We start from the raw sequence: 13,000 nt of genomic DNA on the forward strand, positions 1-13,000 counted from the left end.
GCAAACAGTGTAAATTGGGCATAATTGTCTTAATACTGTATCAACCCACAGCTGATCATATTTCATCTATACTCCCACTTACGTCTCCACACTGGGTTATTTTAAAGAAGTCCCAAATATGATATCACTTCACCCATAAATATTTCAGAGAAATTGTTGTTAATTAAAATTTTAATTAGCAAAATAAAAAATTCCATAGATAGGCAAAATTACCAAATAGACATAGCCAAAGATAAAATTTAGTGACCTGGGAGATGCAACTAAGAAATTCTCCAGGAACAGAGTGCAAAAAGGTAAAGACACCATGTGATTCTATAGAAGCTGACCTGAGACAAGGATTTCCATGTAAGTAATTTATTAAGAGAGTGCTCTCAGGAAAAACTTGTAAGGGAGGAGGGAAGCAGAAGAGAAAAGAGGAAGAAGTCAGCAAGTATGTGAGTTCAAATGATGTCTAGCCTCATTCTATTTCATGAAACACTCTGAAAAAACTTGCATCAGAGAGTTTGTCTCACCATGAGGCAAAAGAGTTGGGCTTTTGTATCACCACTCTGAAAGTCACTGGCTACTTGCTGCTCCCCAAGCAAAGCTGCTGCAAACGCCCAAGGAAAGTTCTCCAAAGAAGGTTATAGGCGTGAATCGTCAGCAGCAATGCAGGTGGCAGCTGGGGAATGTGCTCAACAAACCAGTCAAAGTGATACTTGGAATCTGGGTGGAGCATCAACAGCACCAGCTTCTGAGGGAAAGTATAATCGAAAAGTTAAGTGACATGGAGAATACAGAACTTTCAGTATCTTCTCATAGAAGTCACCAAAGGATAGAAGAAGAAAAAGGAGAGAGTAAACAATGAAATTATAAGTTATTTTTTCCCAAAGAAAGGTGAAATTCTTCAGATTGAAAAGACCCACCAATTGCCAAGCAGAATGAATGTAAAAAAATATGCATAATTTGACATTTCTGTTCTAAAATTTTAGAATAACATAGAAAATTCTAAAAGACTCTAAAGAGGGAAACAGTCTGCTATGGTGGAGATTACTTTTATGATTAATGCTCAGACTATGACATCATAAAGACAGTCATCCAAAGGCATGAATGAGCAGAATAAATTATGGATTTACTAGAATGAATCTTGTTGAGTTATATGTGTGTTGCTGAACTCAGTTTATTGAGTGATATTAAGCTATATACTACTGAGTCTCACACACAAGGAAAGGATGGCAGCCAGCAGATTTTTGATTGGTTCCCCAGAGTTTCACACTTGATGAAGACTCATTTCTTGTAGGCCACTTTGTCTAAGGTCCCCGGGCTAGGGCATTCCTGTAGGACTGATGGAAATCAGAACAGCTGCTCTAAGCAACTGCTGGTTGCTCAGTATCCCTTCTGTGCTCTGTTGCTACAGCTCTGTATTTATATCCTGAAGCCATATTAACTTTGCTTATGGTAATTATTCAAGTGTGAATTCTGATTATGAGTGTGCAGTCCATTAACCAGACTAGTATTGGTCCATTACATCTACAAAGAAAAAAAATCATATCAGAGTCAGATATCTTATTTATAACACTAGATGTTAAAATACAACAGAGCAATGACCTCAAAATCATAAAGAGAGACAATTTAACCTCTAACTTATATACAGCAAACCATCATTCAAGTGTGAAGTCTAAATAAAAAGTAATTTTATAGCATACAAAAATTCAGAAAAGGGGGCCGGCCCCGTGGCCTAGTGGTTACCTTTGGCGCCCTCTGCTGCGGTGGCCCAGGTTTGCAGTTTCAGATCCTGGATGCAGACCTACACCACTCGTCAGCCATGCTGTGGCCGCAACCCACATTCAAAATAGAGAAAGACTGGCACAGATATTAGCTCAGGCGAATCTTCCTCAAGCAAAATAGAGGAAGATTGGCAACAGATGTTAGCTCAGGGCAAATAACTAAATAAGTGTTCATCCATAGAGTTCAAATGTAATCACAGTCTAGTCTCAGGTAATCTTAACAAGAGAGGTAGTCATCATGGAGGAGTTGAGGAAGTGAAAAGGAGAGAAATGAAAGTATGCTAGGTTTCTGTCTTGCTTTGGGGAAATCTATACATACTAATGCAATTTAGATTTTAATAGAAAAGCGTAAATGTAAAAGTATATTTTAAGATGTAAGAATAACCAGTATAAGAATAGAAAAAAAATGTATGACTGTCAATCAACAGGGAGGAAGAAATAAAATAACAAGTTCAATCAACCCAAAAAGGACAGGAAAGGAAAACAAAGAACAAAAAGCAGGACAAATAGAAAACACAAAACAAATTGTCAGAGATAAGGACAAACATACAATTATTCAATAAGTATGACTACTAAATACCCTATTAAAACAGACAGCATCAGAAAAATAGATATTAGGTAAAAAGCTGGAAATATATCAGATAAAATGTGCACTCTGCCAAGAACAATCTAAAAATATAGCGTTGCAATGCATAAAAGGGAAGAAAAGATTGAGATTCAAGAAGACACATGGCAAACCTACACTATTGTAGGAAGTATATCTTATCAGCCATCAAGAAATGAAGTAAAATAAAGATTACAAGTTGTTAAGCAACAAAGGGTGAAGGTTTCTTGGCCCTCATTCTCATTCTTGCTTCTCTTCTCCTCCCTGTCCAAATTCTTGGTTGAAGTCCTTGGTTAGATAAAAAGATATGGTTATAGAAAGGGATATACAGAGAGAGGTGATACACACATAGAGAGAGAGAGAGAAAGATTTTATTAGCATAATAATACATTGGAATTATGTTGTGAGAACTAGTTAATTTTATTAAGAAAAGTAAATTTCTTTGCATGGTAGGTATTTCATTCTAAAGCCTGTGTTGAATGGGATTTTAAGGTATGATAACCCCTCCTGACTCCCTAAATTGTGCTTAAAGGTTGGGGAAAGGATTAGAAAAATATTCAGGAGATTATGAAGAAGGAAAGAGGAAGTGGAATACAAAAGAAAAGATCTCCTAATTGCCTAGTCACATAAATTCTCAATGGGTGGGTGTACCTGGGCTAGTCTGGACACTCAGGAGAAAGACTCCTCCCCACAACACACACACTTTATTACATATTTATAGGCTAAGAAGAATTAGGAAATACCTAGTTTGAGTAAGTACCAAGAAATGTATCAAAAGATCCTTATAGGTGACATAATAGGTAAAGTTAAGAAATGTGTATCATTCCCTGGAATATGGGAGTATGTGCAGAAGGTAGATATTAAGACTATTTTGCAGGGAAATATCATCCTCTAAATTGTTGTTACCATAATCAAAGTGTTATAAATATCCCAAAGATCTGAATAACATTTATCAAGCATGTTTTATATATTATATCTTTAATACCACATATGATATATATATGTTCTATGTTATATATTAAATATCATATATTATAAATAAGGGGCAATGTGCATCATTTTCAGAAATACTTGGAATATATACAAAAAACTAATGATGTCTTTTTTTTTTATAATTTTATTTATTTATTTTTTCCCCCAACTATCTTTTGCACAGTAGATAGTTGTATGTCATAGGTGCACATCCTTCTAGTTGCTGTATGTGGGACGCAGCCTCGCTGTGGTGCGTCAGTGCTCGCCCAGGATCCGAACCTGGGCTGCCAGCAGCAGAGCGTGTGCACTTAACCACTAAGCCACGGGGCCGGCCCACTAATGATGTCTTAATTGAGAATTAGAAGCCTTCTCATTAAAGTCAGATATTACTGCAAGGAATTCTATTATCACTACTACTATCCAATATCATTCCTGCAGTTGCAACCAATAAGATAAGAAATATAAACAATAGAAATAGATAGAAAAAAAAATAATCATCTTTGGTAAATGGTATGAATTCTAAGAGAATTAACTGAACAACTACTATAACTAGTAGAACTAGAGTTAGTACATTGGAGGAACAAAATATTAGCATACAAAAATCAGTAGCTCCCTTTAGAACAATAATCAATTAGAAAATGAAATAGAAAAGAGAAAACCCTATTTACAGAATAAAAAACAACAACTCTCAAATGAACCTAACAAGAAATAATCGAGACCTACATAAAGAAAATTACAAAACTTGATGGAATAACTTAAAAGAAGGCTCAAATAGATGGAAAGATGTATTATGCTTCTGGATGGGAAGACCTAATTTTATAAATATGTCAGTTCTTCCACCAAATGAATTCCATGCTTTTGCAATCAAAATCCCAATAGTATGTTTTCGAGGATTTTTAAAATTGATTCTAGGCTTTACATGTAGAGAAATGTTCAAAAATAGCCAAGAAAAATTTGAAAAAGATCAATACATTCATTCAAAAATATTTATTAAGTATTGTCTATTTTCCAGACATTGTTCTGAGTGCTGGAGATATAGCTGTAAATAAAAATTATAATCTAATTTTATGTTAAAACATGGCAAAATCAATTACATAGCAGTCAATAGAAAAGGCTAAATATACTTAATATTTTTCCTATTGATTTTGAAGAGCTTATTTATATTAAGTAGCAGTAATAAAAAAAAGTGGATGCAGGTAATGAAAAGTCAATTCACATAAGAATCCAATAACACTTAATATGTACTGAGCACTTACCACGTTGGGCACAAAGCTATGCACATTAATGCTTTTTTTCTTAATCCTCACATCAACTCTATAAAATAGAGGCTAATATTATCATCATTTACATTTGAGGAAACTGAGTTTTAGACATGAACTTTAGCTTTGCCCAAGTAAGTGATGAAATCTGGATTCGAACTAAAATTCGTCTATTTTTAGAGTTCAAGAATTTTATCAATATGTTCTATAAAGACCATAATGATGACACAAGATAGCAAAGTTTTTGTATGTTCAACCTAACTATTAACTAACTAAAGAAAAGGCTACTGAAGTAGCAATGATCAACTCTCAACTTGATCATAATAAAAACAAGTATTCAAAGTTGATCAGGGTACAATGTGGACTTGTAAAATTTTACAGCCTTTCAGGAAAGCATTCTGACAAAAGGTTTTAAGAGTCTTTGATACAGTGTTTCCACTCCAGAGAATTTCTCTTGAGGAAATAATCAGCAAGTATTTTGAACTCATCTAAACGCTTAGAACCATCCAATGGTTTTGAACTCATCTAAAAACATTACAGCAACTTCATAAGAAGAATGACTGTATATAGTATTAAAAACCAAGTTTGAAAAGAGTATTTAACCACATGGGACATGATAATTATACAATATTAAGTAATGAGGACTGGATACAAAACAATGTATAAAATATAAGCTTATTGCCAAATTTTGTATGAAAAATACATTTACATAAAGTACTTTGCATATATAAAATAATTATTCATATATAAACACAATATTTATAAATAGATAGGGACACATATAAGAGAATTAATAGTTATTTACATATTTAAGAAAAAATATCAAAATAATAATAGGGATTATGAAATTAGTGAAATAATTTTGGGGGAGAGGTGTTAATTATTCTTCTTGAAACTTTTCTGTATTTCCTTAATTTTCTACAAATGAATATGTATTGCTTGGCTAATATAAAAACAGAAATATAACTAAACGAATAATAAAACTGGGTAAGAGTAATCTCATTGTCTTTCACATAGAATCCAATTAAAACTTCTAACTATACTAAAGCAGTGTTGGTAAGAATATATTTGCCTTTCCTAATAAAGGTAAAATGCCTAATTAATTCATAGTAATATTTAAAGTTTATTTGATGTAACATGTCAGCAGATGTAGTTAAAAGAGAAAAGTGTGTTTTACGGTCCTGTGGAAGGTAATAAATGTCAGACACGTGTAGATACAGTTAGAACTTTTATGAACACCCAGGGTAATGCTCACAAGAAAAACATTACACAAACACCAAATGAAAAGACACGTTTCTAAGCACAGTCAAGGGACTGTTTTTAACTCCATGTGTAATACGGGTGAGAGGGAGGGTTAAGGATGCAGTGCAGTGGTCTGACAGTAAACCCCCTGCAAGTGATGGGTGTTAATTGAGTAGCAGGTGAACGTAAATAGGGAGCACCAAGGGTGGGTAGGGGGAGTCTTTTTGTTGATGAGGGAACATGGAAATGCTGATCTCTGTAATAAGAAACAAAGACAATCTGGGCTTTATTTCTCTGACTTCATTCTACCCTCCATAGTATGGGCCTCTCTAGTTTAAAATCCTTGCTAGTGAATAATAATAGTAATAACATGAATGATTATAGACTAAGTCAGATAGGTACCTGAAGCTTACAAAAACCTAGGGGTTTGTTCTGTTTTTATTTGTCTGTTTATGGTTAGAATCCACGTTTTACATGTTGTTGCTGCTTCCTGACACTATCGGCTGCAGAACATCTGCAGACATATACAGTGGCTGGGTCATTCAGCATCTAAAGTAAAATTTCATCAAGGTTTCATCAGGACATAGACACCAAAAAATATGAAAAAGAGTGGAAAGGAACATGAAGAATGACTCAAACTTTCTAAATTTCAATAATTTTTTTTAAAAGAAAAGGGATTTTTCTGTTTTGTTTACCTAGATGGGTTGTATCAGAATACATAAGCAAATCCTTGAATAAAACATTTTTTTAAGTTCTAATGTTGATATTTCACTTTTTCCAGGAAGCATCATAACAGAAATACGCACAACTACCGTACTGAAGATTTACCCTTCTCTGAGAAATATCTGTAGATGCTTGTATGCTAACATATTCTCCAAGAATGTCGTCCATTTGAAAAGAATGAGTCTTCCCCCACATACTGTATTGTGCCTTCTAACAAGGCATTAAATACATCCAAGATGTGTGTACGACATTTCTAAGCTATTGTTTGTTTGTTGGCCTTTCAGCAGCTGTACGAATTTACATTCTATGTGGGGTATGCAACAGACTGTGATAAGAGAACCAGATATAATCAAATTGTGGCCTTAGAAATACAGCAGTTTTAATAATGATAACTAACATTTATGATGCACTTCCTGTGCCCTAGGAACTGTGCTAACCGCTTCACACATACTGTCTCCTTTTATCCTCACAACCGTCTTAAGAGGTAAGAACTCTTAATGCATGTTTACAAATGAGGATGCCAATCTGTAGAAAGATGAAGTGTCTTCCCATAGCCATATAACTAATTAGCTATGAAGCCAGATTTGAACCCAAGTAAACTGACTCCAGACAGAGCACAAATCCTAAATTGCTATACTATACTAACACTAACTCCTTACACTCTGCGCTAACATCTATTGCCAATCCTCCTCCTATTTTTTTCCCTAAAGCCCCAGTAGATAGTTGTATGTCATAGTTGCACATCCTTCTAGTTGCTGTATGTGGGAGGCGGCCTCAGCATGGTGGGAGAAGCAGTGCGTCGGTGCGTGCCCGGGATCCGAACCCGGGGCCGCCAGTAGCGGAGCACGCACACTCAACCGCTAAGCCACAGGGCTGGCCCCCCTATAGCATTAAAGTTCCAACTTCCCAGTTTAGCATACAAGGCTTATTGTGATCAAGCTCCACCTGTCTCACTGGTTCATTCCTTTCATTACCTCACACAAACTCCTAGCAGAAGCATACTGCAGCAGAACACTGCTCTGCTGTCGCATCATGACGTTTTATACCTTCATGCCTTCCCACATGCTATTTTTATTTGGAAGCTCTCCTTTTTCTCCTTTGCCATCGCCCTTCCAGTCCTCTCTCCTACACACCTAGTCAACTTTCCAAAATGCAGCTCAAGGAGTATTCTGGAAGATCTGGCAGTTCCCTGAATCCTCCCACTAAAATAGAGCAACTACAGTAGGAAAAACAACACCCCAAGGGCTGCATCTCTAATAACTCTAGGTCACAAGAGATACCCACAAATCCAAAATATGAATGGATGGGGCTAAATCACCAAAAACTACACAATCCATATGGTAGCAAAACTATGTGGGAGAAATCGGAGGAGAGACAAAGGGACTAGCGATAACCCTGAGAGCTGGAAATCCCCAACTTGCTGTCAGGTACTCACTGGAAAGCACAGTGGGCCTTTCTGAGAACAGCAGGAGAAAATTGGAGACGATTTTGAAAGTTCCAACTCAAGGATGAGTGCAAGAAGTCCCAAGTATGATCTGATGGTTCTACAGTGTTTTGGAATCTGAGGTCTATAAACTCTCAAAATTTACTAACAAAACAACCTTACATCACAAAGCTTAGCACTAAGGAGAACCTGCTGGGATTAAAAACCAAAGTGAGCAGGACAGGGACTATCAATCACTCCCTTGAACTCTTCCTGAAGAATCTATCAGAGAATGATCTTCACACGACAAAAGTCACTTGAGACGCTTTGGCATAAGGACTAGAGGTAAGCATGAAATATATATTTTTCTATAGAACTAAGGCTACTGTTAGAATAAAATGGCTACACATCCTAACAATGAAGATATGGTACAAGCATCAAAAGCTGAGAAGTACAATAAACTCACTGATTGTTTAATAGGTTTTCATTGGATCTACAAGGACATTCCATCAACAATTGCTGGATGAGAGGGAAGAAAGAGGGATCGAGAGGTCGGTAGCTAATTTTATTATTGCTCATAGTAGGAAATGAGTCAATAGCCAAAAAGAGGGGAAAAGAGATGAATATTACATCAAAGTGTTAGTACAAAGGTAATCATTAAAACAAAAATACAAACCTTCCTAAATGCCAGTGGGGGGAGGGAAGAATTAGAGTGAGGTAATCAGACTTCTTTGGTCTACCTTACTTCAAAGATTTAATTTTGTAGCTATTTTACATAGTTATAAAACAAGTGTAATTACCAAAATACAAACTTTAAAAATCAAAATAAAAGTATAAAAAGACCTAACTGTATAATCAGTGGATGGGTAGGGGGCATAAGTACTCAGAAAGGAACTAGTTCAAGTGACGTTAACATGGTAATTTGATTGTACATCCCTGGTGGGATATGCCCTAAGGATTAAAAGCATAGCAAAAAACAACAACAAAACAAAAATAAAAAACAAGAGCAAAAAGTTAAACTGTCTTTAGAAATCATATTGTTAACAGACATGTTGGTATTGCTAGTCTAAGATTGTTGTGTGATTAGTATGGGATAAACAAATGAGAATTATGTTGATGTTATTAAAAGCAGGGATTTTTCACAGTGAAAGAAAGGAGATACTATTTTAACATGGATAGGTGAAGTAAAAACCTTATAATCTTAAACTTGAACTGGAAGTATCACAATGAACTCATGATTTATTTATTTATTTATTTTTTTTTTTATTTATTTAAGTATATGTTTCCTAATTTGGATGATGATGATACTGTGCTTATGTTTTGGACATACATGCTGAAATATTTAGAGATGAAATTATATATTGTCCAGAAATTAATTCAAAATAATCCTGGGGAGGAGGTGGGAAAGTGGATGAGGTAAATAAAATTGGGCAATGAGTTGAGGGAACTGACGATTGTTGAAACTGAGTGATGTTACTTTGGAGTTGGTTATAATATTCTTTCTATTTTTATATATCTGAATTTTTCAATAATAAAGTTTCACATCAAGCATCAACTCTCGCAAAAACTTCTTCCCTTAGCACCACTCCGGACTTGATTTAGATAACCTTTTTCCATACTTCCCCATCACTCGGTGTATAACTCTGTCTTAGCTGTGATCAGTTCCTTGAGAGGAGGTCTGGGTTTTACTTGCCTTTATAACCCCAGTGGCTATCAAAGCATCTTGTTCAGTTCAGGGTCCTCATGTGAAACAGAAAGCACACTCAAACAGGGTGGTTGAAGAGAGTTCGATAAAATAATTATGTGCAAGGATGTAATCAGAGTTAAGAGAAACAACAAGGGATGATAAAGCACCGGGGCCTGGCGACCACAGCAGGAAGCGGTTACCTCCTCTTGCTCAGTAGCAAGGGCATGGGAGATCTACCTGCAACCCGCTGAGAATTGTAGCTTTAGGGAAGGGCTCCTGAGAGGAGCTGCAGCCTTTGCTAAGGGAACAGAACTAGTCCTACAGTGAGGTTGCTGGGGAAATATATACCTCAAAGTCACTCCAATATCCTGTTGGTACCTCCCATTGGTTGACTCCAAATAGAAGCAAGAGAGCCTCTTAATGCAATCGATAGGGAGAAGGGTGGAAAGTGGACTTTACGGGTGAGAGGCAATGTCACAGAGGCAAGAGGCTTTTGATTATTCTTAACAGATTTAGGTTTCCAAATCACAATTTTCAAACCATTCCGTGTATGTATGCACAATAGGTATATGAGTGCAAACGTAGACGTGTGTGTGTGTAAGGAGGGGCATTTCATGACACCTTTCTCAGATGGATTCTTTTACTTTTAGTCCACAGAGCACAGATTTAGAAAAAAATCAGATTATCGAGGCAGATTATTAAAATAGCCACATGTATTTCTATTGATCGTTTTAAAGAAACATTCTTTGTCTTTTCTGCCAGTTTTTCCTCTCTAATAAAGAAAATTTATTTGGATGCATACTGTATCACCTCCAGTAGTATTTTCAAGCAACATGCTAATATCAGAATAGCAGTGTAAATACACCTGCAATTGTCAGTTAACCTCATGCTATTATTTTTAGACTGCCTGCGGCAGTGTATCAGTACTGTCAGAAGGAAAAAAAATAACACAGAATAAGGCATTTTCGCATTCTTTTTCACAAGCCAAGACACAAAATGGGCTCATTATCAACATGTGGTTGCCTCCAGTTCAATATGAATGTATTTTTAGCTCTCCAATAACTGCTATGGAGTTGTGTAATTCAGCAAAATGTAAACATGTGTTCCCCCAGGAATTATATGCTGCCAAGCAAATGAAATTTTCCCCTAATCCTCCCTTGCTATAAACTAATCAAGCCTGAAGATTTCAGGGCACAATTCTGGAGAAAAATGTTTTTTCTGAGGATCACAATGTTGCTTCTATCCCATCAGTTCAAACTAATGGCCTTGGTATATACACAAGGCCTAAAAACGTTAATCTAAAAAGGAATTTTTTTTTTGTCTCAGGTTCTCATAGGCCCTTTATCTGCTAACATCTAGTAACATTTATGGGAACTAAAGAAAAACTATCTTATTCTGGAAAATATTATAAACCTCTATGCTTTAGGTGATATCTACAATCACGTCTCAAAGCGCCTCCATTTACCTGGTTGCAGAGACTTAGGCTATAGTCTAGCTTTGCAAATCCAAATACTGAAGCAATACTACATATCAAAACAGATGATAACAAAAATATACTACTCTTCATGTGCAAAGATGGTTTAACCTTCTACCAGTAAGATGGAGATTATACATTCTTGTTCTAGTAAACTAGATGGATTTGCATCATATACATAGATACTTTGTTCATGACACTAAAGAGCATTCAGTTGTGTTGTAATTGACTGGCTTTCACTCTAAATAGGAACTGAGATACACAAGATCAAACCTATGACTTCTGCCATAAGGGCCACAGAGCTCCAACCAGCTGAGTTCCATAATGTACCTGAGTCATTTGAAAAAACTGTAAAGTAGGGTGGTATAGTTAATAGAGCACATGATCTGCAGTCAGGAGCTTTGGTTTGGGTTCTTTCTGCCACTTATAAGCTGTGTGAATGTGGGCAGGCCATGGATCTTATTTGAATCTTAGTTTTCTTATTTATCATCATTTCTGCCCTACAGAGCTGTTGGGCAATCAAATAACATAATGCATGTAAAAAAACTTTATAATTTGCTGAATGCCATATAAGGTAGTTCATTGGCCTCTGATTTAATTGTTTTATCTGCTCAATCAACATCATTTGAGATTTGCCAGCATAGGATTACTAGTTCTAGTTCTATTTTCATTTCCTTCTGTCTTTCCATTTTTCCTCCCTTTCCAGTGTTTACATGCTCCTTCTTGATTTAAAATATTAATTCCCAATAAAAATCTCAAATCAAAGTACTTTGGAGAAAATATTTTAGTAACACTCACTGTCTCTCATTACCCTGAAAAGTGAATCTGTCTCTAGCCCAGCTTTACAGATTGAAGCCAGAAAGACCACAAATGTAAAGCCAAGTCCAAAAACAGCCTCAGTATTGGGAACCCAAAGAGGTTGATGTGATAAAAGGCCAACCTGGGACAGCTGACATGTAGAGGGTGAGCCTTGAAGAGAGGTGAGCTCACAGCATGAGGGCTTGGGAGACTACAACACTTTATGCAAAGAGGTGCCGGAAGAAGAAAGCAAAGTCGTTTTAGAATGTTTTGGTTCACAAGCAGTATCTTTGGCCAATAGGAGTTTGTAAAGAATTGAGACAGGCTAAATGCTTTATCAAGAAAAGCATTTGACTAGTAGTAAGAACGAGTTTTCGCTTTCTCTTTTGTCCCAAATTAGTTCCATATCTAGTTTGAGCCAGTCATCTGACCTGTCTGGGCTTCAGGTTCTCCAACTGCAAGAAACCTTCAAGCTCTTCAAGCTCTAAATTGCTACAGCAGTCACAAGTAATTCATTTCTATTTTCACTATGCAAAACAATGTCCACTTGCCGAAATAAGAAAATAAATAATTTAATTTAAATTTAAAAAACTAGCTAAAATCACTAAAATTTGTGATTGATATGGTTTTGAAGTTTGCCTGCTCATTTGGGAAAATCTACGGACTCTGTATAAGAGGGCTCAAGCAGAGTCAAATTAATATCATTTTTACCCACCTCTTCAAGATGACCCCTTAACAGGAATCCTGACAAACAACAGCAGTTTCTGCCTATAACAACCAATCAAAATGTATTATTAGTGTAACATTTCCATGTAACCTCATGTCAATAAATCTTTGATATATGGAATTAACTTTCACATATAGAGAAAATTATAATCCTTGGAATCTGAAAAATTGTAATTAGAAACTCCTACTGTGCCACATTCCAGCATTCTTGCAGGTTTTGCAATATGGGCCACAGACGAGGAAAGCACCAGTCCACAATGGGAGTGTCCTCCACTTTGCATAAAACTCTAAACTTAGCCTTAAGCCTTCTCATCTGGAGAGGAACC

At 36.0% G+C, this 13,000-nt stretch overlaps 1 long non-coding RNA gene across 1 annotated transcript in view; it reads right to left on the reverse strand.

The window, feature by feature from the left end:
• Nucleotides 1-809: 809 nt before the first annotated feature.
• LOC131405937 (uncharacterized) overlaps nucleotides 810-13,000 on the reverse strand; it is a 68,698-nt gene continuing 56,507 nt past the window's right edge. Inside the window, exon 3 of the long non-coding RNA XR_009220039.1 lies at nucleotides 810-1,509. This is a non-coding gene — a long non-coding RNA (uncharacterized LOC131405937). The remainder of the gene's footprint in view (nucleotides 1,510-13,000) is intronic.

This window comes from Diceros bicornis, chromosome 5, assembly GCF_020826845.1.
Source record: "Diceros bicornis minor isolate mBicDic1 chromosome 5, mDicBic1.mat.cur, whole genome shotgun sequence".
NCBI classification, from domain to species: domain Eukaryota; kingdom Metazoa; phylum Chordata; class Mammalia; order Perissodactyla; family Rhinocerotidae; genus Diceros; species Diceros bicornis.